The following is a 27698-nucleotide window of genomic DNA, read 5'->3' as shown; positions in this document are numbered from 1 at the left end:
ATTGATTTAATTTGATTATGTGTAGTAACAGTTTCAGGAACTAAAGAGAGGCTTGAAGGAAGAGTTGCATAGCTACAGAATCAGTACTTGTCTAGTTTTATTGCTATTTTAACAGCTTGGATGTGGCAGAGAGTACTCTCTCAGATTGGTCAGTGGAGTGGGAAGCAGGAGTAGCATCCTAGCATTTTGTAAAAGTCCAACAGAAAATGGTACATTTTTATTATGAAATTCAGGTGAAGAATTGTGATCAAGTAAAACAAAATGAAAATGAGGTGGTTTAGCAATGTAATACACAAGAAATGCTTCAATGGCCTTCTTCTGAAAATCTTCATTTGAAGGCCTTTTCCTGCAAATGTCCTAGCTGTTATTTACATTATCATCCCATTAGAAAATATTGAGCTCACTGGGTGTGTACTGACAACTTGCTTGTGAATATAAAAGCAGAGGAAATAATTCCAGTTGTCCAAGGGCAGATCAAAGGATACACCTTGGGCAGTACAAGAGCCCGGCTGTGGCTCTACCCAAGATGGACAACTGGACACAAGTTTTCATGCTTTTATAAGTTTTGGTCCATTTCAATACTGGGGTTAATTGTCCAATTACAGCTTCAGTTATGAAGTCCCATCCTCACAGATTGCTCTCCTCAATTTGCCGTTGTTTACACTTTTTGGGCCTTAAGCTGCAATAGTGTCCTTGGTTCTCAGGCTGGAAAAGGATTGTTTCATCTAACTAAACTGTGAGGACAACTTGCTGACACTTAATATGAAGTTCAGAGTTATAGACTAAGGCTGCACAGAATCTGAAAAATATGAAAGCTAAAACTTAAGTCATCACAGAAACATTTTCCTTAGGTCTCTGAATCTCATCTGAATCATCATTGTTCTTCAATTGCCTGAAAATCTGAGCAGATCCAATTGTAACAGCCACACTGGTTTATGATAAATTGTCACTGACCAAGAGCTAAAAAAGCACAGGTCTTCTGACTTTAGCAAGAGATTAATTCAGTAAGACTGAGTGTACTCACTAACTAGAAAGAACACAGGAGTTACAGCTTTCTTGGGGAAGTATAAGATGATGCTGTAGACTGCTGGTTGAGTAGAAATGGTTGGACAGATGTTTCTTAAGCATAATTTGTAATGAAGTAGAAGACTTAAGGTATTGAATCAGCATACAGCATATAAGTTATTTTGACAGTTGGTTTTTTGGTTAGGTTTGTAATGATGCAGCAGGGGTCCAGAAGACTATAAAACATTTTAGCTAACATCAAAGCCTTCAGTGAAGGGACATTTTTTTTTTTTTTGTCCCATGAAGTGTTGTCTATCATCACATTTGCATTGTTTTGTCTTGCTTGCTTTTACCAGACTCATTTCTTCTCTTAGTAGTGTTGTGTTTCTATCCAGAGGCTGAACTTTGTTATACAGTGGACAAACAGGACAGTGCTTATGTGCAGTGCAGTAAATAATCTGAAATGAGTGTTACTTGATACTTGTGTTTTCCCAGGGTACATTTTTCTCTTTTATTGATACAGCATTTCTGTTGCTTAGGTTGGTAAATCTTCAGGGGGTCAAGGGCTATGAAAGTGAGCTGCTGTTAATATGCCATTTTCCACACAAATTATTCCAGCACAAATTTCAGAAAGACTGTTTGGAGCCCATCAGTAGGCTTTGCCTTGTCAGATCTTTCGGACATGGTATTTCTTTCTGGCTGATGTTGCTGAAGGTCGCCAGGAGGTGTAAGAGTATGTGACACTCTTGTAGGAGTAGTAGTACTTTAATGTAGCTGGAGTTATCCTTAAAGCCTTTGACATAGTGATTTGAAAATAAAGGAAATATTTATTTACTCAAAGTCCACCTGAGCAGGTAGAAAACCAGGCACCTTGTGAACCAAGCTACTAAAAGTATGGGCTCTCCTGTTCAGCTTTTGGCAGGCGTGAGGTGTGCCTGAGTTCACACAGCCAAGTGGTTTGAGCCAGTTGTATTCATGCGGTTTATAAGGGCAGAACTCAGGTATAAGCCCATTTACAATTTGGGCCCAGTTTATAGACCTGAAGCAGTGGTAACTTTTCAGACTTGACCATAGTGTGGACCACTTTGGAATTTGATTGGATACTACTGAATTGCAAGCTAATGTAATGACATGATAATATCTGATATAGCCTTTGAGACCATATCCCAAGCATGTTTAACTAGAAGGTGATTCAGTGTGTTGTGTATGAGATGTGCACACAAAATATAACCTTATATGAAAGGAAAATAATGTTAGAGAAATAGGGAAAAGGAGAGTGGGCTCTCTGAGAGCTGAAACATTGACAAAGACAAGAAAGGATGACCTTGTTACAAAGGGTAAGGAAAGATGAGATGAAGCTAGGAAAGGACATATTGCACTCTTAAGACTGAAAGAAAGATAAGCATGCAATTGAGACATATATAAAAAACACAAAAAATATGTTTTAGAAAGGAAAGTAGTAGGTTGAGGGTGTAAGCATTGGACTGGTATTGAAAAGATATTTTTTCGCTCCTAGTTCTTGGATGACCTTGGACAAATCTGTTAATCTGTCCTTGTCTTGGTCTCTGTCAGTAAATGTGGATAATAATATTTCAGTATCCCTGAATGAAATTGTGAGAATACACTCATCTGTAGTTGAGGTACTTTGCTACTATTACAACAGGGTCATGTAAGTGTTGACACGGACAGGTTAACCAATCACAGAGAGACAAATTAAACCTGCAGACTAGGATGGAAGAGATAAAAGACTCATAGGAGAACTTATTGTGAGTGCTGAAAAGGTTTTGTTTTGAAACAATAGAATGAGTTTTTTTACTCTTCTATTCAACCCTTAAATTGCCTGGAATACATAAACCTTTTAACTATCTGGGCACATCAAGGATAATTTAAGAAGAATTTAGGTAATTTTTTCTATGACTTAAAAAGTTTTGTTTCCTTGCTTTGGTATTGTGTCAAACTATTACTGTTGAGTGTTTTGTAGGGTTTAATGACAATTTTATGTCTAGTTGACTTGCTCTGAATTTAATGCTGACCCTGCTTGGAGCAGATTGAACTAGTTGACCTCCATAGTCCTGTCCAACCTGAATGATTGCTGTAATTCCATAAAGGAATTGAGAATGTCTATTCTCTAATTACAGCTGTCACGTGCAACCATCCTGATTCACATCTCATTTGCTCTAATGTCTGTGCGTCACTTTAACACTCTGCATTTCATGTGAATGCTCATCCTGAGATTTTAATGGCATTCCTAGTGCTGATGATGGCTCTAAGAGGAAACCAGCCTCTGATGTATAGGCTGATGTCCTGGTTGCAGAGAGGGGTTGAAGCTGAGCACCACATGCCAGTGGCCAGGTTGCTATTCTATATCTTCAGGCATCACTGGGGCCATGGTTCTGGGGGGGAGATAAGATCTAGAATTCCAGCAGTTTATTTCTCTCCCTTCCTCGGAGAGGTTGCTGGAACCAGCTCCTGTGTGCCCTGCCCTCTCTCTCCCCTGCCTATGCCTTCCTGGTCCTCAGAGAACATAGCTCTGAAAGTGGCAAACACTGTCAGGTCACGAATGCAGATCCAAGACGAGAAAAAATTGTTGGCGGGCCTGAGCCCATCCGAGTGCACGCCCCACTTTGAGAAAAGTGGCAGTGGTGCACCCAAGCTCTTGTCTCAGGCTGGGGACCTGGCGGCTCTAGCACTGCCATCTTGCCTTTTTCCCAGTGGCCATGTAGTGTAACCTCAGGGGAGCATCCACCATCTTGTCTTTGTCCCAGAGGCCATGCAGCGCTAAATCAAGGTGGTGAACACCTTTTGTGTGTAAAGCACCTCCTCTTTTTGTATACTTTTGTTATTAAATACTACTGTTGTCACTGTGCGTCTCTAATTCCATTGCTGTTTGCTTTCAGTAAAATTGTCATCTCAACCTGTCTTTGTCCCACTCTTGCTGGAAGGGACAGGGGGAAGGGAGTGGCTTATTTGGACTCTGATTTCTGGCTGGTGTTAAACCACCATAGCTGAATAGATCACCAGGCTCGTGTTAACCATTGTTAAGTAAAGGTATCTTTGATGTGTAGTACTAGAAGATATATGATTTTGTGAATGTTATTTTCCAATATTTTATTTCCTAAATGCTATCCTCCATAGCTGTTTGCAAGATCAGTAATGCATTGTATTTTCTGTTACAATATAGAATTGCCCTCTTGAGTGATAATCTCTGCCAGAGACTGTCTCCTCATATATTTCCTTGGTAGTCCATGAGATATTTACAGTTTTGGGAAGGGAATCAGTGGTCTCTGCTAGTGTATCATTTTCCCCCAAAGCAAATTCTTTTTCTCTTCACAGTACAGAAAACTTACTGAGTTGCACTTTTCCTGAAAGAGAATAGACTAACTTCACAATACCAAGCTTTATGTAGGATTTGCTTGTCTACTTATGTAGACAAGTAAAACGTGTACATTTTAAAACCAGGAAGAACTTTTAAATGGAAAATGGGTCATTTCTGGTGTTGAAATAGTACAGATTTTAATCAAGTAAAAGTCCTATTATTTAACTTGTTTTTGAAGCAGAAGCCATCTGAAATCCTAGTAACGAAAACAGAGGTCAGCAGATGATTGCTACATCATTTTCTGTTTGTTAGTTCAGTATGTCCAATTATGAAAGACTAGTTTTAAGCTCTTTTCTGAGTAAGCCAACATATAATGTGTGTGGGAAAGATACAGTCCCCTGCTGAAAAGAAAATAATCCTATGAAACATCTCAAAAGAGCCCTGACATAGCTGAGTGGTTTCAGGAAGGTGTTGAGAAAAGTCTTAGTTTTAGAGTTATTTAGGCAGATGCATGAGCTAAGCAGTAGGTGCCTTTGTGTATCCCAGCTTACAGCTACAGAATAGTTAACAGAACATACTCCTTGCTCGTATATTTTATATCTTGAGACGTTTTATGTTTACTTTAAACACCTTCATATACTTATTTTTTAAAATTTACTTTTATGAACCTACTGAAATGGTCTCATACAGATGTTCACAAAAGACAAGAAATGAATGTTTCTACAGAAAATTAAAACTAATCAGCCCAATGGAATCCCACATAAACTCATGTGCATCAGCATACCTAAATGTGAAAAGCATTATTGCACATCTTTTAGCATTTTTAAAAACCTGTGGTATTTCAGTGACCTCAAAATTTACACTCTGGTACTGTGAGGAACTTGAGGAAACTATTGCAACTAGCTCTAGTCCTCAGTATAGGGTAAAGCGACAACTGTTTCAAATCCAATCACTGTTCTGGGGGAACTGCCTCTGAAATTATTTGGTATAAACATACACTGTGTGTACATCTTGCTCAAATCTTAGGCAAAGTTTAAAATATGATTATTATGGTTATTTAGAGGGGAGTTCTTTTTCTTGTAGTAACAGAGTTGGGAAACTACAGTGCCATGTCTAATCAAAGGCCACAAAATTTCTTGAGACATAGGGTGTTTTTCAAGAATATCTTGGTCTTTTCGGAAGCTATGCTGATTTTGAGTGTGTGTTCCTGTAATATTTATGGATAAACAGAAATCTCTTAAGCTTAATTTTTGGGGGGAAAAACACTGCTAAAGTTCATCAGAAGTATCTGTCATGATGTTTCTCAGCCTTTCAAAGAAAAATAAGGAAGATAAATTTAGGGGAAAAGAAAATAATTTTTATTCCTAAGAGAACTGCTGAAGAATAGGATGGATCTGAAGGCAGATTAGACTGCAGCATGGGGATGGAATTTGACAGGAGTCTTGGCATAAACAGGGTTGAGTTTTGCATTCAGAGTACAATGGAAGTCGGAATTGATTAATATACTGAAAACAGAAAATGAAAATGGGACATAGGAGTGGCTAGAGAATTGGCTTAGGACCACTTTCCTAAGAGCTGGTAAGAAGCAGTGACCAGAATGATGCAAATATAAAAGTCTTTTAAATTTGCAGTGAAAAAGATGTAGAAAATACCTTTATTAATGTTTGTGTGAAATCCTGAATAGCATTCTATGATAACAATGAAAAATGCATTCATTAACATGCACATCGCTGAACAAACAGCTATTCAGAGTGAGCTCATGCTGTCACAAAGACTGTGTTCTGCATGGGAACCTCATGGTTTCAACAGCTTCCTGGGCAGCCAAGCTTGGCAGAGTTTGACTTTTTACACCTGTTTAGTTGCAGAGTTATTTGGAAATGAAAAATCCAATGGCAAACAGCAGAAAGCTTGAGAGAGGGAAAGGGGGTTTTATTTGAAAATCTGGACAACAGCTCACTGTATTTCTATTTTATTCACTGTACTAGTTCTGGAGTCTTCTCTTGCATCCTCCATAGCATTGCTATCCTTTTGTCTTGCAGAGTTAGAGACATCTCACTGGTGAATGCAATAATCTCCTCTTTCTTTTCCCCTTGGACTTGATAAAATACCCATACAGGGTATTTTATCATCAGTGTCTAGGCTTTGGGTTCCAAGTCTTGTGGTGAAAAGGATTGCCTTGTCCCAAACAGAGTGCCATTAGTGTTTGCTAACCCAGCCTGGGGGGAGTTGTTTGTGTTGCGCACAATAGTAATTTGTGTTTGCCCTTCCTTTCAGCTTGTACATCCCAACTATAAGTGCCTGTCCTATTGAGACAAGCTAAATGTTTTACTTCAGGTTTCAACATATGCATTTTTATTTTGATCTTTGCTAACTTGCAGGAATATACCAGAAAGGGTAAAGAGGAGTGCATGGTGGTGTGGATCTGTTCCATCTTTTCGATGGTATGTTCAGATTAATTGCTCTCAGGCTGGCTTTACTAACAAGTTGATGTCCAGTACACTGAAGTCCATGTAAAATCCCTGATGATGATAGAACCCCGATCAACCTTCTGAATCTCTTGTTCTTAAAGTTATGTGTGATAAAAGATTCCGAAATAAAGCTCTGAACGCTAGTTAGAGATTCAGGATAGTGTTCATTAAAATATGAAAACTGCAAGATATCCCAACAGAAATAAAATTCTGACAGTTTTCCCATTTTTGAAAGACTGAGGTGCTAGCCTTACTTGAACTTTATCTTCATGAAGAAAGTTTGTGCCTTTTTTTTTTTCCCTATAGAACTGTGCCGCAGCACAGAGGCTTGGATTAAGAGCTTTTATGCTCTTTTCTAGTGTAATTTTAAAGTCTCTCTTTGTTCTTATATTTTGCTATCAGAACACCACATCATGAAAAGGATCTTCTTGTGTGTCTGTATCACACCTCATCAGCTGTAGAAGAACTTTGCCAGTGAAAAGTAGAACTGTGCAACAAGCTCATTGGGGATATAGTTCTCTTCTGTGTTCATTAGCCCTAATCATCGCTCTGGTTTTTGAAACTGTCAAGGCATATAATAAATTCCATTTCATAGAAGTTTTGCTGTCTGCCAAAATATAATTGTTTAAGGTTCCTTAAGCATATGAAGCATCTTAATAATACCTGCAGAATGTAACAACTTCCCGCTTTCCTTGAAATTAGAGAATGTCATATGAATGCCCTTAAATTATGAAGTTCAATTGCCAAAATAACATTCATCCAGCTTGATGGCCAGATATTTCATTAAACTCTCACTGCACAGAGGTTATCTACTAATATCTAGAAGTGAGTACATTAGTGTCTAGGGATAGATGTAGACAAGCAAAAGACAATAAATGGATTGGAGCAAACACATGCAGTCCCCTGGAGGGCTGGAGTAGTTAACAGCTGGAGGAGGGCCTGGGTATAGAGGTGAATATTGAAACATTTGATATTCAAGCAGATAAAATTAAGTTGGATCAAGTGTGCAGATGATGAAGGTGTGAGTTTCAGTGTTCGTGCCTAAATTGAATAATGTCAGAAAAGAAAGCTGTGATTTAATAAAGATTTATTTTTTAAAGTTACCTTGACACCCTCAACTACATGAGATGCATTCAGCTTGTCAGTGTAGCATGAACATTTATAAGCAATTATTATGAGATTAATGGCTGAATTTCTTCAACCGTGTCGTTGCTTTTCTGTTTAATGATAGAACAGAAGTTAATGAAAAATGCAGAGTTTTGACATATTGTGTATAAAATATGTCAGTTTGGGAGATGGGAATTAAGCACAGTTTTCCTTTGAATCTATTGTGGTTACTGTTGGCAAGAAGAACTTAGTAGCTATAAGATGGTTTTATAGAACACAGCTAGCAGTGAGATTCAGAAGTCATGAATTTGGAAAAACTGCCCTTAACTCTGAGAGATATGCTTATATCTTTGTCTCTACAGTGCTAAATATTTTTTGAAATATAAGATATACAACATACAATTTCCTTTTCCTCTATTTTTGAAATACTTATGTGTTCTGTATACCTCTTTGTATATAGGTATGTTGAACTTTTTCTGTAAATGTACAGAGAATGTTAGAATGCATAAATCCTACATCATCATTGCTAGGAGTTACAGGAGCATTTGTGAATCTTCTTCAGGAGCATCTAAAAAGATGCCTTTGTGATTTCAACATATCTCAAAGTCTGAAATCATACCATTTTCCACAGCTACTGCTTGAATGCTGGGGTTGTAGTGAACCCTCAGGTCCCACCTCAGAGCAAACGACAGCACTTTTAGCTAGCTTTCTTGGTTCTGTGTACCAGGTCTATGGTGTGTCTCGTGCACATATCTCCAGTGTGGTTTGTGGAATTACTGGTTAGACAAAACCACACCATACATGGATTTTTCCTTTGAAGCACTTGTACACTGACTGTAACTTCTGCAGAAATCCGTGCTATATTCAGAGCACAAGCAGAATGTTAAGAGTTTTATTGTTATTTTAAGTTGACCAAAAGTAGATCAGAAGCTAATCGTCACTAAGCATTAAGAGAGAATACATTTTTTCCAATTAATGTGGATTGATAAGTCTCCAGTATCTCCAAGGATTATTTCAGAAACATTTTTCCTTTTATGTGACCTTCTGCTATTAACTTGGAGCAAAGCTTAAAATCAGTATTTAACATTTAATGGAAGGAACAAACTGATTCTGCAGTTTAACTCAACATTTGCAGTAAGATGACTTGTACCCTAATGGCTTGTAATTAATTTTTCTGAAAATCATATTTATGATAGTCTGCAGATTCAAGGCTTTATCTAATACATAATGTTCATTTTGAGCCTTTAATTGCATTTAAATTAAAATTGGCTTAGCAGGAAGATGAATTGTGGGAATGCATCAAACCACCCAGCATGTCCTGAAGATGTGAGCCTGAAAATGCAATTTGGTGGAGATGTGCAGAATCATTTGGAGTTCATTAATTTTTATTGCACAGGTAATTTTACTAAAGTAGGTTATTTTCTTTGAAATTTATATTTATGTTTATGTCAATAGCTGAATATTGTATTAAGCTATACATCTATTAGAGTTTATTAAGCCAGTCTAATGGGGGTTGTTCATACTGTGCAGAGAGGTAATTTGTGTTTCCCCTTCCTTTTAATTTTGGAGCTGCATTTAGTTCAACTGAACTACAAGTGTCCATGCAGCCAAAAGAAGTCAAACAGGTGTCACAGGAGGTTTCTGTGTATGCAGTCAAAGAATCCTGGGAATTTTGATCTTGTAAGCGGTTTTGCCTCTGACCTTCTAAACCTTTTTACTCTGAATAATTTTTTTTTTTTTCTCCTTCATATTGCTGAGGTTCTGACCCAGCCACTGGAATGAAGGGTTATTGATGTGTAACTCAGTTTGTGGCTTAATGTGGTGCACTTTGTCCAGCCAGCTTGTAAGTGATCCTTTAAATTGCAGATGCTGCTGAGGTTATACAATTTAATTATAATGTCACTTTACAATTATAAAGAAAAAAATGCCTTTTGCATTGCTTAATGAATACAAATTGTGCACAAGTTGGAAATACAAAAGACTAAAAATTAACATTTGTCCTTCTTGCCAAAGTATTTACATTTTTACAACCGATAAGTAGTACAATAATTCCATTACCTATATTCATTAAAAATTTGTGCTTTTCAGTTTTTGATTTGTATACAGTAGTTATTAATAAAATGAAACTGTCAGCATTTGCTGCTTTTGCCCATCCTCTTCTTACCCTTTTTTATTCCACTGCAGACAGAGTAATTAGAGGTTGAAAATGCTATGTGCAAATGTCTGTTACAAGGATTAAATTATATAATCATGGTAATGATTTTCCTTAAAACTATTACTGCCAACTGTAACATTTTTCACTTCACCGGGTTTTTTTGTGCCATCGTATTTTATGAGAAAGTGGAAATATTACTCCGTTCTGACAATCTGCTGCAAGTTACTAGTTTGTGGTCAGATTTGATAGAAACCCATATTCATTTAATACTCGCCAATCAGAACTTGACAGAGGTATTGCTTATTTTCTCATTTCATCACTGAAGCATGCCGGTGTAGTTTAGTCCCTAATTACTCTCAGACTGAGACGTTCCAAATATTCCCATGGTGGTAATATTTTTCTGCCTGGATGAGTCATTACGTTGTTTGGCAGACTGAAACACCAGCCTTTCCTTGTTGGAACACTACCCCTCATGTAGCACCACATCTTTTCCTCACTGCTGTCTGTTCCACGACTTTCATCCTGCTGTGACATTTCAAGCTGTACCATACGAAAGCACATTTGCCTTCATTCTATCTGACTGATTGGACTGATGCCAGCTCTTTCTTCAGGGCCAAGGACAGGAGACTGGGATAGTCTGAATAGAAGTGCTTAATGATCTAATGGAGCAGTGTACTCTCCTGCTGAGAGATAGGGCTTATTTGTTTGCTGGTTAGAGAAAAGGTCAGGGAAATCCTTTACAGCAAAGGCTGTGACAGTGAGAATCTGCAATACCACACATTCCTGGGGCTTGAATAACTTCATACATCAGGTGTTCCCCTCATGTTAAAAATCCTGTTCTGTTTTCATTTCGTTTTCAATATCCTGCAGATGGCAGAGAGATGAAAGTGATGAATTCTACAACTTGGTAATATAAAGCCAAATGTTGTTCCTCCTGATAGAAGGAGACTTCATACTAAGAGTTTAACACCAGGGAGGCAATGCGGACAGCTAGCAGTATTGCATAAAGGCAGCTGGTTTTCCTTGTCATTGTTGTGAAACCTACTGGGTATGTGACTTTTAATGGCTTTATGCTTAACAAGCCTGTAAACATAGTTTGCATATTTTCCCACTGAGTCTGACAAGTACCGCAATTCCGGTTTGGTCAGTCAAGTTAATTTAGTCTAGACTTTCCTCAACAGCTGAGTAACAGCACAGTTCTGACAGGTTTGGGGGTGGGAAATGTATGTGCATGGTGGTGCTGCCATGGCTCCTGAAATTGCCCAGTGTTGCATCAAGTGAGGATTTGGGGCAATCTGGGGTAGGTAGGCCTGCCAGGGTTTCTTCAGAGGAAGCTGAGGAAGGGGGGGCGGTGTGGCAGGCGCAGCAGAGGCTGGATTGGTGCCACCAGAAGATGCCTGTGCACGTGAGTGACCTCGCTTGGTCAGTGGTGCTGGCTTCCTGCCCAGAGCAGTGCATGATGCAACTCAGAGCAGCCATCAAGTACCCCAAGACCTGGCCCACAGGGGTGTTTATTCCATGCTTCAAAGTTGATGTCTGTTTAAAGGAGCACACTAGACCTCTGAGCAGGATTTTTTCCCGTAAATGCTGGGGGTTTCTTTCAGAAGAGTTTTATGTAGTTCCAGAGAGCACTCTAAGTGAAATAGATGAAGAAATAAGCCATTTTCCCTTTTGGTGTATTCTTCCTCGTTGTTTTACTTTTCTCCTAGGCACTTTTGGAAGCTATTCTGCTCAGCTCTCACTGTGCCTTGTTTTTAGTTTGTTTCTGTGAGGCTTTTGCAGAAACAGGAAGGAGAAAAGACACTCTTAAAATAAAAGCATATAGTTTTAGAACTACAGAAATTGGCAAGTGATCTCAAGGGTTGGTTTAGCACCTGATAGTTCTTCATTGTTATTTTTTGTTTTGTTTTTAATTTACTGGATTTCAAGCTGACAGTAGCTATTTTTACAAAATAACTATAGATTGTTATTTCTAATGTTAGTTGAGGTTTATCAGGAAACACTGAAGTTGGCAGCACCATAAAAGAACATGCAGAATGTTCTGATTATAAAAACAATATTTGTAACCCACACTAAAGTTTTCAAATACATGCTTCTGCTCCCAGGAGATGGAAACCTGAACCCCTCAAGTTATTTCCTGAATAAAGAAGATTTAAAGATAAACAAATTCATATAAAATGGTTCTGATAATATCTTCATTAGGAATAATATACTTGGTATAGGCTTACTCTGTCAGCTTGTCAGAATTTTTCTTTTTAAATACAAAGACTAGGTGAATTTAAGTTAAACTATGTAGCACAATATTAAAAGTACTAAAAAAACCCCCCACTTAGCAACAGCAGGAATTAGTTAATAAAATATTTACAAGACAGTAAATAAAAGTGAGTGTGAGGAGGAAAGTGAAAGAGAAGGCCGGTCCCTCCACGTCACGGTTGAACTGCACTGGAGGTGGAATGTGGGATGCTTGCAGTCTGCTCACTCAACTGTATTTGACTAGGGCCGTCATCCCCTCAGCTTTCACAAGCACTGAATGTGTCAAAAATCTTTCAGAGAAAGTGTAAATTTTAACCAGCCCGCTTCTGGTTCATTTTTAATGTGGTTTTAAATGCTTAAATCACATCGATTCAAGGTATTTCTTCATCAGGTTTTGTGGAGGTTAGCATAAATCAACAAGATAGTTCAATGTGTGAGTACATGTTAATTACGATAGGGGTACAGTGCTGATTCGTTAGAATTTGTCTCATTTTGCTCTACTTGAATTAAGAGTTTGTAGTCTGTGCATGCCATGCATTTTTATATGACAATGTCTCTGTTTAAGGACAGGTTTTGATGTAACTTCCAGTGCTGCCAGATTAATCTAGAGCTATCTGTGCCTATCCCAAACTTGTTTGAAAGCAAACAAGTGTTTAAAATATTCAGTCACTAAACAGTGGATAATAGTTTTTGTGTCATTGTGGTTTATTGTGTTACAAGGGCATCATCTAAGTAATTAGTGAAGCTTTAATAATTTAACTTTTTTAATTCTTGTCATGCCGATACGTAAGTTTGTGTGTGAATGATACCATCTTCATAACCAAAATTTCTTCCTGAGTAATAGTATCAATTTCAGTGTGATCCCTTTCTGAAACAAGTTATTCCTTTTTTATCATTATGCTATCATTACCTGTTAGTGAAAATTAAGCAGGGAGATATTTGGTTTGAAGTATCTGGATTAAACTTTCACATGGAAGGAAACTGATTGAAAAAGGCTGCATATCTCTTCTAAAATCACCTATGCAGTGCAGGTGCAGCAGTTGTCTGCAAACAGCCAGTTGTCTTGCAGACAATAGTCTCACTGTGTGACATGCCCTAAATTTTGAATCTTATTTTCTGACTGCAATGTCAGACTTCCTAGGTGACTTCTTTAAAGTTTTTTTCCCTTCCCCCTCCTTTAATCTAGGATAAGTGTTTCTGACTTATAATTATTAAAGAGGGTGGTAAAACTGCACATATTGAAGAACAGATTCTGTAGTAGTAGTAGTAGTTGGCAGAAATGTTAAGTGCTTTTCACAGTCAACATTCAAACAGATTATCAGATGGCATATTTCACCCTGTTGTTACTTTAAATGAAGTGACCATGAAATCAACAAATCTGCTGTCAGGTGCCTGTCACGGAGATAGTTCTCCCTGTCACACAATGCCTCACATAACAGGTAATGTGTTTTTAAGAATCAGTCCTGTGTCACCTCATCAAGTCCTTGTTAAAAGATGAAATAAGACGGATGGTGTTGTCTCCCAAGGAGCTGACTGAAATTCAGTAAAAGCAATGCATGCTATTAAAAAAAAATATGAAAAGTAAAATAGGTGCCAGTAAGATGCCTCTGACTGTGACATTACTCTTTCTTTTTTCTTTTTTTCTTTGTCTTGAGAAGGAATACTCATTTTTTTTCCTGCTTATTCCTTTCTAGACTGAATATTAATTTGGTTAAGTTTAAATTTTGTGATAAGGATAGAAAGAATTAATCCTCAGTCACCAAACAAACAAGAACCCGGAGTGGTGTTGTGCCAATAGCCATGCATTCACTTGGAATGGTTAATACCTGCTTCTGTGCCTAACAGAGATGACACTCGTAATTAATTATGAGGTGTTCCTAACAATTATTTTGTTCAGGATTCTTAAGTTTAATCATTAAATTCAGGGCCAGGGATAAACTAATATTACCATATTCCATTTTTCTCTATGTACTTTCATAACAGTTCTCCCAAGTAAAATAGATTTTTGTTTTGTTCATGAAATTTTAATTATAGCATCATTCTCAGCTTCTCAGTGTAAGGAACTGTCAGCCAGCTTGAACTCTGCTGAGACAGATGCTGCAGGGTTTTTGGTTGTTTTTGTTTTTGTTATTGTTTTTTAATTTTGTTTTTGACTTTTCAGACTCACCATTTTTGAAAAAAAATAGGGAGGGAAGTCACCTTAGTGATATATGGACATCTGTTACTGTAATTTGTTCTTTCACGTCTAGGTTGTGACTAGCATTAGTATATTCAGGCCAGTAGGAAGAAATACCCTTTCCCTTTCCCTTTCCCTTTCCCTTTCCCTTTCCCTTTCCCTTTCCCTTTCCCTTTCCCTTTCCCTTTCCCTTTCCCTGGCTAAATGTAGTTCAATGATTTTTTTTTCATGAGAAAAGGACTGCTTTAGAGATGTAGCTTACAGAAGCAAGGATTGGGCAGGAGGTACAAAGATTAGCCTGCTTACTTTGTGCTGGCTAGCCAAGCTAGTTGACTATCAAGGGCTTGCAGCACCCACACTCCCAGCAGTGGGAAAAGGGAGGGGAGGGGAGCATCCTTCTGAAATGTGACTGAGGCACCAGAGGCTATGTTTTAGACAGGGCATAGATCACAATTTCAGGATGAATTTGAATTGGATGCATAACAGTAAAGAACCACAGCTCTAAGAAAATTGATACTGAAGCTAGTGAGAGAAATGATTCAGTGAGATCCACAGACAGGAAAATGGCTCTGCTTTAAGCTTGTGTCTTGTGAAGAAGGCCTTATCTGGTTTGCATAAACCAGTTCTTTCAGGCTGACCATGCTGTTTGTCTTACTCATGACTCCTCTGCCAAGTATGTATTTGATCAGATGTTTGAACTAATCATGTGGTTGCCATTTTTACTTTCCTGCAAATTATCTGGATGCATTTTAACTGGATTTTGAGAGTTATTTATTTTTTACAAATGTACTTGTGTTTGACACACTGGAGATACCTGCCATTTCAGAGCAATTTCAAAGAATCATGGGCTGTGACTACAGGGAGAAACTGCAGATGGGTTACAGGAAAGCAAAGACTAGGAGAAACACATTAAATCTTTAGGTAGATGGATACTTAACAACATGTTTTTAGTGCATTTCTCTTCTCTGCCCACTTAGGTTTTTGCCATGATGTAGGAATGGAGAAATAATGTCATTTGGAATAGAAGCAGAGATGGTGCAGAAAGAGCAAAAAGTGTTAATTCTCTTAAACTCCATATGGCTTAATGCTGCCACTTAGCTGTATTAAATTGGAGGCAAAACCCAGGAAATCATAATGATTATTAATTTTGCTTCTTGTCCAAGCCAAAAGGAGGTTAGAACTGTTAAGATATCTTTACAGTAGTGACACAAATTATTTTACCCAAATAGTTTACCATTGTTGTTCTTGTTTTGTCAATGAATTAAGCACCATTAATTAGCTGCATGTGAAAATCAGCATATATTTGAACAAGAATACTAAGTCTGGGACCAGGCTGATCCTAGCCCTTGGTCAAACTCCTGTTTTTCAAATGCACGAGAAGAAATAATGAAAGGACAATTTCATGGACACTAAGAGAGTGAATCCTACAGACTACTCTGAGCACAAATCTCTGCAGAAATGGAGTGAGACCCATAAATTCCCCACCCTGCCCTAGAATAAATTAGAATCTTCTAGACATCATATGGATATCAAATACTTCAGTGTATTTTAGAAATCATGATAGAATTTTACAGCTCTGCTCCATATAACTGTTGCTGGCTACCAGATATAACAGAGAAGATAGTGGTGATGCTGGAAAAGTCTTCCACTCATCTAAATATGACAAATTAAGGAATCTGTTTCTAAAGTTTAAGCAGCAGGAATATGGACTCTAATTCTAGTAAAAATCATGTAACTTGTAGGGAGATTATTTCTGGATGTGATTCAGTAGCCTCTTCATATGTTTTTAAAATGTGGCACTAAACATAATAAAAACCATTCCAAGCTCCTCTGGGTTTGCCTGCTACTGAAGAATACTGGAATTTTTAATACTTTCTTGTTTCTGATGGGAGGACTTCTGAGATCTCGAGAAAGTTCCTGGATAGTAACCTTGGGATCCATTAGCTAAAGACCTAAATCCCACTGACTCCACCTGCAGTTAGAGAGGGTGGGCAGTCTCTCTCTCCACTTTGCTCCTGTTTCTGGGTTCTTTGCTGTGCCAGTGTGAGTGTATGATGGCATGGTTAACAGATCAGCTAACCAGTCGAGCTGAAGAGTAACTCAGAGAATGAATTCCAGCTCCTTTAATTCCCCAGCATGGATCACTGTGCATGTACAGTTGCTGACACAGGTAGGAGGTAGAAGCAGAGCCCAGATATGGACAGGATGGTGAGGCCTCCTTTTTCAGCAGTTTTAAAGTGCTAACAGCTGTATTTGTGTAAGGGAAAAGAAGACAGTGCTGAAGAACATTGGATCTTATTGTGCCTTTGTTTTCCCCATAATTTTTCCAAGCATATTGTGTGCTTAGCCCTCTTAATGATTGCTCCACAGGAAAATCTCAGGAACACATTCAGTTTGATTTTCATGGAGTTCAAACATTCAAGAAGCATGCTAAGAACCACAGATTTTTTTTCTGCACTTCTCCCACAAAATGTATTAAAATTTTCCCATGCTGAAAGCCTGTTACTAAGAACCAATACGTAAGTATCACTAATTATTTCCAAAACTGCAAGGCAGAATTTTAATGTAGGTGATATAAAGTCTAAAACCATTTCTACCCCTTAGAATCTAGGCTAATGTGGAGTGTAATGTCTGCAGGATTACTCACCATTTCCTGCTCTGGAAATTTTATATATGACTCATCTTGTGTTGCCTAAGGACAAGATCCAGGATACCAAAATGGATATTCTCTTTTACCACACCAATCCCAAAGTTGCCCCAAATGCAAGGCATATGTTCAGAGAACCTGCACACATCAAGTTCTGTTTCTTAGACACTGTTAGGCAGGTATTCGTGTTAATTTAGGCACAGTACTTCATAAGGGTCTGCTAGGAAGACCAGCAGTCTTGAAGAAAAATGTGCTTTAAGGAAATGTCTAGTTAAGTTTATTGCTCTCACACAAGGGGTTGTGAGCAGCTCTTACCTTAGCATACTTTGTGGCAGCTACCATTCTGAAGCTACCACTACACCAAAGTGTTATTGTTTGAACTTCCATAGGTTTCTCAAGAAACTTCCCATCATGTATGTTTCAGATGATTTTACTTTGTGTATCTACACAGATTCCAGGGAAAGAGACAGAGTATGTCTACAATGGACATGAGTGTACAGTGAGCTCCTCAGCTGGCCTTAGAATTCTCTTAAAGCTCTGAAACTAGCTTGGGTAAACCATCAGTATAGAAAATATGCATCAGCATAGAACTCTGGTACCACGTGCTGTCTGGATTAAGATTCTTTGGCTCCAGATGCTAATACAAATAGTGTGGTCCTTGGATAGCAATTGGTGTGAAACTTCTCTCTCCAAAGTGATATTTGGAGTCTCAGTGCCTACAGTTTCCACACCCTTAACTGGCATTTCTGTATGTGGGAGCTGATAATGATTCCCCAGTGGCTGAGATGCTCCTCAGTACAGTGAATTGCTTTCTTACAAAAGGCTGTTCTTGATGCAGTAGTAAAGTCTTATAATGCATGGAGATCAGATTAAATACATATGAGCTATTATCTCTATTGGATTTATCTCTCAAAGTACTTATTCTCCTTTTCTGCAAAATATTCTTGAGTGAAGAAACTCAGACCCAGAAACAATCTATCATTTGAAGCATGATTATGATGCAGACTGAATCAACTTCTTGCACAATTCAAGCTACAGCACTCAGGTTTATTGAATCACAGCACTGCCTATATTGATGTTCTGAAAGCAAAAGTCAGTTGGAATAGTTTGATAGATACAAAAATATTTATTAACAGTTTTTCACCTAGTTTTATTTTAATGAACTGCTTGGAATTGCTTAAGCTTCATAGGCTTTGTCCTACGGAGTTAGGATTTACAGAGGATGCTAAAAATGTTCCATTTGTTTTTAAATGGTTAAACTTTTCTTCTCTTGGAGTAAGAAGGTATTCTGCATTCAATATCTTTCAGTTCTAGAAAACTGAAATGGCTATCAGAGATTTGAGTCTGAAACTGATTTAGTAATATTATATTTACTTTAGTATTTCTTTACGCCACACTTAATGCTTCTTGTGCAGTATGCATCCTTTCACCCTCAGTTTCCTGAACGCTTATGCAAAATCTATAGAGATGATAAAGTTTCCAATGTATAGCCCTAGGAGCATCTGTTTCATTTTGCTGATTTAAGATTTTTTTTTGTCTTGCCTCTTCTTTCTCACGCTTTCAAGTTGAAATAAGTATGTGCATACTTTCAGACTGTATGATGTTATTCCAAATGAGTTAGATTCGCAAAAGACCACTAGCAGAAAAGTAAGTAGTGTACCAATAATAATATTAGCAAGAGACAACTTGCTATGGAGGAAAGTCAGTTATGTGCAGATATGTTTCGCATATGAAGGTGTCAAAAGTTAGTGCCTGTCAGGATTTTCAAAGCATACATTTGTTTTTGAAACTTTGTTGGAATCGTGTTCTCTATTTTTAGTCTCCTCATTTCCTCTAAAAATTTAGTTTAATTGTGTGCTCTTGTGAAATTATGCAAAGTGATTTAAGTGACAGAAATAATCTACCTCATCACTCTCAAATGCTTGCTGTTTTTCCTTCATGTGTTGGAACCAGTTAGAGATCCATCTTTTCATATAGATATGGCTGCAGTAGGACAAGTAAAGGATTTAAGATGGTCCCAATTATTTTAGGGGGCATTGGATGAAGTCCATAGTCTTAAATATTTAGCAGAGCTTTATAAACAGTTTTGGCTTGATTTAGGGCCAATCCTTAAATGCTTTAGAAGTCAAGTTCAGTTCAAATAGTTGTTTTCTACCAAAGCATGAAATTCCTTCTTCTTCTTTCAGCATAGCAGTTTTTCACTCCTGGTCATCTTGTGCTCCAGAGTGCTTCCTTCGTTCACACTTATAATCACATGGATAAAAAAATAATGTTGTGAATACTAAACAGAGTTGGTTTTACCATGTCTGTTGAAAGCATTGTAAGAATTGTTTTTTTAATTCTGAAAAGAATTAAACAGCATTCTAAAATGTCATCGCATGATTGAATTCTGTTACCATTTGGATACATTCTTTCACAGAATGGATAGGACCTTGTGGTGACATCATAGAATTGAGTCAAAGGCTACAGCTGTCATAAATAACAAGAAAAAGTATTCAGATTCCTAATGCTGTGATAATAATACCTATATATCAAGTTAGCTACCATAACAAAAAAAAATTATCATTTTGGAAGATACACATAAATACAGGTTTTAATTAAACCTAATTATTGCAAACAGACTACTATAGCTGATATTACCTACCGCATAATAACTTATCTTGGATTTCTTCTATTTCTCTGGAGCATCTCCTGTTGGCCCATGATGTCCAGAGATGGATTACAAAACACATTCATCTAATCCAATATGAGATTTCTTTGCTGTTACTATGCCATGAATTTGTTCATTTTTACTGACATTTTTACCAACAATACACTGAAAGGACAATTTTCTGCTATTTTTTTCTACTTCCATTTTCTTTTCCTTTAAAATAGTCATATGTGTTTAAACTTGATTTAAGTGAAACATTCCACAGCTCTCCCTTGGCAAGTATTCAACCCAAAAGCAAACATTTACAGATGCTCTGATGTAATATCCCCCCAAAGTACATAAGGGGGGTACTGTTCAAGTGCTATCCTGCAGGCACCAGTGAACTGCACAGTGCATGTATTCACTGCAGGGGCTCTGATCTGCATATGCAATCGTTTCTGTATGCTGCTTCTATTGACACAGGGAAAAAATTCAAGGAAAAAAAATGAGGGAAGGCCTTCAAGTGTGAGGTTATTTAGCCTTTCTCTTTTAGAGAAGACCTTCCTAACCTGTTTATTTTTTTTGCTTTTAAAAAAGACTTTTTAAAAATTCTTAAATCAAGTGACTGGTCATGTCTGCTGGAGGAAGGAGAGCAAGGCCTGTGAAAATGAAAGCGAGGTTTTGGGGTTTTCCCCTGAAAAGCATTAATAGACATAGTGGTTTGGTAAGAACATAGTGCAGCATCAGATTAAAGACCTTAAAGGACATTAGCTGAGGGAGGGAGGCGATCACCAACTGTATTAAGAAAAACTGAATAGCTATCTCTGAAAAGAGGCTAAGCACTGGGCTTTTATCTGCCCGCCTCCTTGTATATAAATGTAATCTTGGATCTTGATTGAATATTCCCACTCTGATTTTGTAATTAAAACATCATTTATACTGAGAATAATTAAGACAACTGTACATTTGATTTTAAAATCAGTTTTGAGTATTGTGCCTTGTCAAGCTACAAGACTGGTTCCTGCAGCTTTACAACTTAGCATTGAGAGGCAGACAGTGACCGCAGGCACCTGAGTGGAAGGTTTGACAGTTTGATAAATTAGGAATGACACTTGCCAAAATGGCTGTCCTTCCCTCAGCCTGCCAGTGGAGCATTTACACACTGTTAATTGAATTGGCAATTTGTGTAACAGTACCTGCCCCTGAGCTTTCGTAATGCTGGAGCTGCCATTTAGCTCTGATAATCCAGGACTTGGGAATAAGGACGAAAAGCTTCACATGATATTATTGCAGATTTAAAATGACAGTTGGGGACCTTGTTGCCAATTTCCCATTAAATGAGAAATAATTAACAATAGCAATAACAAAGTCTTATAAAGCTGGAAAGTTAAATTGACTTTTCAGCAGTAGTATGGTTTGAAATTGCTTCTAGTGTGATTATCAGATTGCCCTTTCAGTATTATATACCCTAAATAGTATCATCTCATGGTCTGAATAGGCAATAGTGTCAAAGCTACACTGTTTTATTAGTGTGAGACTCTTCTGATTTATCTGTGGTTTTTTTTTAATTTCTTCATGCCATATAAAAATTGAGTTATGTTATAATATTTCATACAGATAAAAAACTTAATGAAATATTAGAGATTCTGATTCCATGGTTATCAGTAATTGAGTGACAGTAGGAACAAAATTTTCAGTCATAGATGAATATTGTTAATTATGAGGTTCTTTTTTATAGTTGAACTTGCAATTGATAACTTCATCCCTAAATTTCTCCAGTGTACCTAATGCCACTGTCTGAAATGACAATTTATCAGCAAACTATTGTTTTTCTCTTAAGCTTCTTATGTTTTGATAATCCTTGTGAATGCTTCCTAATGATTTGAAGTCCAAATACCATAGTAACTAAAACCCATATAAGAATTAGACACCAAAGACTAGAGTCTTTGCAATTTTTAGGTCATAAAAATGAAATCAGGTGCTTCAAAGCTGGCACATTTGCTGAATGTCAGAAGGTTAACTTCTCCATACAGATGTGCAGCTCATATTCTTGCTCCAGGATTTAGACTTGGAAACTTCAAGTGATGTATGGAAAAGCAGGTGGAGATCCCAAGAGCTGATAGGTCTTTCCCATCATGACGATACGTATGGATTCATAAGATGCCACAGAGACTAGATGAAGCACGCAAGTCTCACCCATTTCTTACCTAGTAAATAGTCTAAGACAGTATAGGTTTGGTAACTTATATGCTGGAAAATATCTTTTCATCTCATTGCTGTGGTCTTAGAGTGGGATGCGGTACAGAATGATCCCAGTCAACAGGCCTATACTATCATCAAGTCATATTTGCATTTTAATATAAACTACAGGATTGTAGTGGTTGTAGTATTGCGTAAGTGATGAAAAGCAAAAGAGGGCAAATAAAAGGAAAGGTGAGCTAAGATAAGCTGGTGTGGAGCAACTGAGCAGAAAGATCTGTGCTGAAGCTTACAATTCAAATATTTGTGCAGGATATTTCATAGAATCATAGAATGTTAAAGTGTTGGAATGAACCTTAAAGAGTATCTAATCCCAAACCCCACTGCCATGGGCAGTGACACCTCCCACTAGATCAGGTTTCTGAACACTGCCAGGGTTGGGACATCCACAACCTCCATGGACAACCTGTTCCAGTGTCTTACCACCCTCACAGGAAAAAAATTCTTCCTAATATCTTACCTACATTTCCCCTCCTTCAATTTTTACCCATGACTCCTTGTCCTACCACTACCTCCTGATGAAGAGTCCCTCTCCAGCTTCCCTGTAAGCCCTCTTCAGATACTTGAAGGTTGCTGTGAGGTCTTCATGCAACCTTCTCCAGGCTGAACAGCCCCAGCTTTCTCAGCCTGTCTCCATAGGGGAGGTGCTTCATTCCTCTTATCAACTTCATGGCCCTCCCCTGGACTTGTTCCAACCATTCCATGCCCTGCTTATGTTGGGGACGCCATAACTGTATGCAGTATTTCTTCTGTAGTTGGTAAATGCAATTAAGGATCTTAGGGAATTTTGTTCTAGAGAAGGAATTCAATGAGAGGCAAGCCCAGCTAAAAGTTTGGATGGTATCCAGCTTAAAAGGGCAGTGTAAAAGTCAGGCACTAGAGGAGATAGGAAAAAACACAAGTTACCACTGGGTTGGGAGCAAGGTGCCATGAAACCCACTGCTCTAGCCAGTGCTCAGAGAGAAATGGCCAACATTTCCTTCCCCAGTGGCAAACTCATGCTGTGCAGAGCACACTCTGTAGAGAAGAGGCAAGCATGGCAGGGAGCACTTAAGGGAATGAACTAAGAAAGGAAATGACAGGGAACAGGAGTTACGGCATGGTATTGTACGTGCTGGATGGAAGAAAGAAATTAATTTCTCGTGAATTGAAGGCAAAGTCAGGATAAGAAATTATGAACCTGGATGAGGAATGTATGTAGAAAATAGATTTCTTACCAAGACAACCTTTAACTGATGGTCTTTTTCTTTTACCAAGGCCTCTACCTGAATGCAAGGAAGGAAGGAAAGAAGGAAATAATCATGCCTAGACTGTATGGTGTGAAGTTTTTTATTTTTTTGTTTCTTCAGGCACCTGCAGGTCTCATAGTATTTGTGGGAAACTACTTCAAACAATTCATGGCTTCACAGAATACTAGTCTATTCAGTCCAGAAATTCTGTATCTGTAATTTTTAAAAAATGAATTATCCCATGACTAAATACAATGCCTTTCTTGAGGGGGAAGAAAAATCATCTTGTGATTTGGTTTGACAAATAATACTGGAAGATTTTTCTATCTGTCTTCTGACAAATTCTTTGTGTGGTTCAGTTGGGTTACACCTCAGCATTGGTATTTGCAGTGCACAGCAATGAATATTGCCTCTTTGAAAGTCTTCTGACATTTAATTCCTTAAGAGTTTTAGAAACCTATATATAAGTTTGCAAAACCTTTTTTTTCTATTAACCTTTTTGTAGTAGGTTACTGCATTTTTATATAGAATATTATCCAAACTGAAAAGAAATTTTCAATACAAAATAGTTCTATTCAAAAATCACTTAATGAAATGTTATCAAGTGGTGGATTTAGAAATGAGTGTGAAAGGATATAAATTTTCAAGGTTCTTCATGGCATGTAGAATTCTTGTAGGTTTATGCATGTAACAGAGAAGGAAATGCAAGAACACTGGATAAAACTAACTTGCATGCTTTCTGTAATTTGTAAAGTTAGCATATTCCTGTTAGCAAGTTAAAACACAAATAATAAAGTGTCTATCACTAGCGGATTTTTTTCACTTATAAAGGAGAGAGAAATGGAGGGGAACCCTACTGTAAAAGACACCGTGTTCTAGAAACATGGTGTAATTTTTGTAATACTTTTAAGTGTATTCCCAGAACAACTGGGTTACTATGCTGCTTATGTATCTGTTTGTCCTAGAGGGTTTTAAGACCTTTCCAAGTCTGTTTCTGGAATTTCTCTCTTTATTACATACTAGTTTTCAGTTTATACTATATAGCTATTATCCTTAGGATAATTATACTAAATAAAGGCAGAGCTGAAAAAGCAATATATGTGTTGATGAGGAATTTTCTTTCATTGAAGCCCTAAAGATCAAAACTTCCTCTCATCTCAGGGGAAAGCTCAGTAGATAAATAAGTTGTAGAGGGCAGCCAAAAGGTCAGGAAATTAGACTGTGTTGATCCATGCTGAATCCATTTGGGGAATGGCTATCTCCTCCTGGATGCTCCTTCCATTAGCACAGTATTACAAGTGTTTTGTGCACTCCTCTTACTGCAAGGTAAGAGTTTCAGAGAACTGTGCTCAAAGAAGAGTCAAAGTACATACTATTAAGAACTGCCTAGGTAAAAACTGACGTACCTTGCATAGCATTGAAAACTGATGCAGAATGGGATTATTTCTCTGCCTGCAGAAACACCTTCTAAGAAACTGCCAGCTGTATTCAACAATAGCTTCAATTTTCTGCTTTCCATCTGAGGTTTAGTAAATTTTTAAGTATCCACTATCAAGACATCAGGAAGTCTAAAGATCATGTCTGTGCTTAGTCTCTTTTTTCCTAGAAAGTGGTTTCTTTCTTCCTTTTTAGTGGCATTCTGTCCTCAAATTTAAATCTAAAATTTCTCTCTCACTTACAAAAGTAACAGCAAATAAGACTTTCTGTGTTGGAACTATTTTCCCCCCTCCAGAATCATAGTCTTGGTTTTTTTCCATTACTTATCTTTGTTACTTCCTCCTGGCTTCTCAGAGTTTAGTACAAAGAAGTTGACTTTGTGCTCTCTTCACATCATTCTAAAGTTTACCTTGGAACCTCTTCTCTTTTCTCTCATTATAGGATTTCACAAACATCTGAAGCCTGTTAATTTATTTTGTTTTCTGGTTAATTTTCAGTTTCATCTCAGAAAAACACAAACACTTTATCTCTAATACTTGTAATTTAATACTTGGGTGATAGTTTTATGTTTTCCCAGTCAGAAATGAAAAAGAAAGAAAATCTCCCTGTAGCCTATTTTCACTGTGCTTGTTCATGTCTCCCTTGTATGCGGCTGGAGGCTCCCTGGGGAATCCAGCTTCACAGTTTGAGCTTCATACACTTATGACTGCCTCTTACCCTATGAAGTGTGGTATAAAACATGGGAAGACTCCATATATACATTATTTATTTTGTAAGAATAATTGGTGAAGGTGTATGCAAGACAAAGAGGACTGCAGAAGCTCTGAACAGATTTAAATCCATGTGTTTATGTGATTTTGTGAACAGTCTAATAAGTGTTCCTTTGGTGAAAATATTAAATATATCTGTTTAGGATTCACTATTCGGTACTCACTTTCATTTTTATATCAGTTAATGAGAGAACATGATAGCCTTGCTAAATAAAGAGCAATTTAAAAAATCTTCCTGCTCTTCAGTTCTGCAATGTAATTGCTGCTGATATTCCGTGTCTAGTGAAATTTTCCACTGTGCATTTACGGGATTTTACAACAGAATTCATAACCCCAATTGTCATCTTATCCCCACTTTTCTTGCACTATCATGTATAAGTCATATGGATAAGAAAGAGTCGAGAAGATCTTTGTAAGAATATTTTTATAAGTCCTCTGAAACAGTCTGTTTTAGAACCTCAAAAACATTTTGCAAATAAGCAATTTTGCATCAGGTAGCCAAATTAATTTGCATGCAAGTTTCTCCTCCTCTCAGGTGAGTGGCCTGCATATAAGCTCAAGGAGACTTCCTCTTGGAATCTTTGTTTTGGAGATACTCTGTTTTGTAAGAAATAGATTCCAAGTCATTGAAACACTAAGCAAGAATAAGAATATTTTTTTAATCTTGGGAGTGAAAGTAACCTGTCAGGATATGGGGACCCTTGCTCTCTATATTCGGTTATTTATACATTATCCAATAGTGTTAACAGGAGAAGCAGATACTGCCTGAACTCAGAATACTTCACAGCTTGAGCTCAGATTCTCCCAAGAGAGAAGTGAAAAAGTTTTTTTCATCTGAACTGGGATAGCTTTTTATTTTTCTGTGATAAGAGGTTGCAGCAATTGGAGACTTAAGCAAGAAAATTACTCAGACAGCTCTGTGCATAAATTCTGATGATTTTTTTACTTACCCTTGCAATGGAGGCACATTTAAAAGGGATGAAACTTTACTGTAGCCATATATCTGAACCACCTTTGATGTCAAATTTTGAACATAATCTGAAATTTACAGTTTTAGCCTACACTAAAATATGATCACAGTTCTTCCAAGAATCACAAGCAGTTTAATTTTCTGTAAATGCTATCAATCTGAATTGCACAGGGTTTCTTTCTGCTCTATAACAGCCTGTTTAAACCCTTAAACAGGGGTCAGAACAGTTGGATGCTACCCAGTCCAGTGTTGGGGAATTTTGGTTCTTAATCCAAACTTCAGATCTCGTGTTTAGTAATTTCAACATATGCTGCTAAGTTTTGATTTAGAAGAAATTCATCCAGAATTAGGTATTTAATGTGACTTTTTGTGGCTAAAGTTTGAGGAAAATTTAACTTTGATTGTGTATGTTTTCTTTATTTTAACTGTGCATCTAGAAAATTATAAAGAGAGATTTTGTTCACTTCATGGAGTGAAATTAGTTGCATTTGCTGCAGAAAGAAAAAGGTGGCTATGTATTTTCAAAGGGCATATGGTGAAAAAACAAAAATCCCATTTACATGTAAGCTATCTAATAGACTACAGTAAGAAACTAGAATACTGCCAGTTATTTAAAATGATGAGGTGTTAAAATTGCTGTCTCTGTGTTGAAAAGTGTGAGGGTTTGTTGATTTTTTCTTTTTTTATTATTTGGTTTTGGTTTGGTTTTTTTTTAATTTTTTGGTTTTTTGTTGTTTTGTTTTGGGGGATTTTGGGGTTTTTTAGTTGTTTGTACTGCATAAGAATCACGTTGAGATCTTGTTTTTAACAGGCTTCTAAAATGTTTCTCTAAATCATACTGATAATTTTCAGGCCTTAAATCCATAAGAATTTGTAACAAGCAATCTTAGATCTATTGTTTTGTATTTTTTGTGGCTCGGTTTCCTATTGGAACATGAAAGCTGCTTACAGTACTTGTAACTCCTTCAATTTCAGGTAATCAGAGTACTGAAAGAGGCTGCATATAAACTCACTTTTTTCTGTAATGAAAACTGTATATTCTTTCACTCTTGGCACAAGAGTTTTCTGAAGTTTAGAATAAAATATCTAAAAAATCAGTTTACAGTGTTTTACCCTGTTTTTCTCACTTTCAGTGATGCTTCAGCCTCAAATATTCAAATATTATCTTTAGAACCCTATAAGCTACTGATTCCAGTGAGAGGAGTAACTTTTTGTGAATCTGCAATTAATATTTCCTTTATTTTGGAAAGTTAGATTCAGGCTGCTGAATTATTTAG

The 27698-nt window shown here is 37.3% G+C and overlaps 1 protein-coding gene and 1 long non-coding RNA gene across 13 annotated transcripts in view; both read left to right on the top strand.

Moving 5' to 3' along the window:
• The window catches only part of NPAS3 (neuronal PAS domain protein 3), a 597093-nt gene that overhangs the window by 245478 nt on the left and 323917 nt on the right, over positions 1–27698 (top strand). The window lies entirely within an intron of this gene.
• On the top strand, positions 5871–7892 carry LOC137475561 (uncharacterized). Its single transcript, XR_010999952.1, has 2 exons — positions 5871–6379; positions 7192–7892. It is a non-coding gene; the product is annotated as an uncharacterized lncRNA (long non-coding RNA).

Source organism: Anomalospiza imberbis, chromosome 6 (genome assembly GCF_031753505.1).
Source record: "Anomalospiza imberbis isolate Cuckoo-Finch-1a 21T00152 chromosome 6, ASM3175350v1, whole genome shotgun sequence".
Classification (NCBI taxonomy): domain Eukaryota; kingdom Metazoa; phylum Chordata; class Aves; order Passeriformes; family Viduidae; genus Anomalospiza; species Anomalospiza imberbis.
This window is presented reverse-complemented; position numbering and strand designations above follow the sequence as displayed.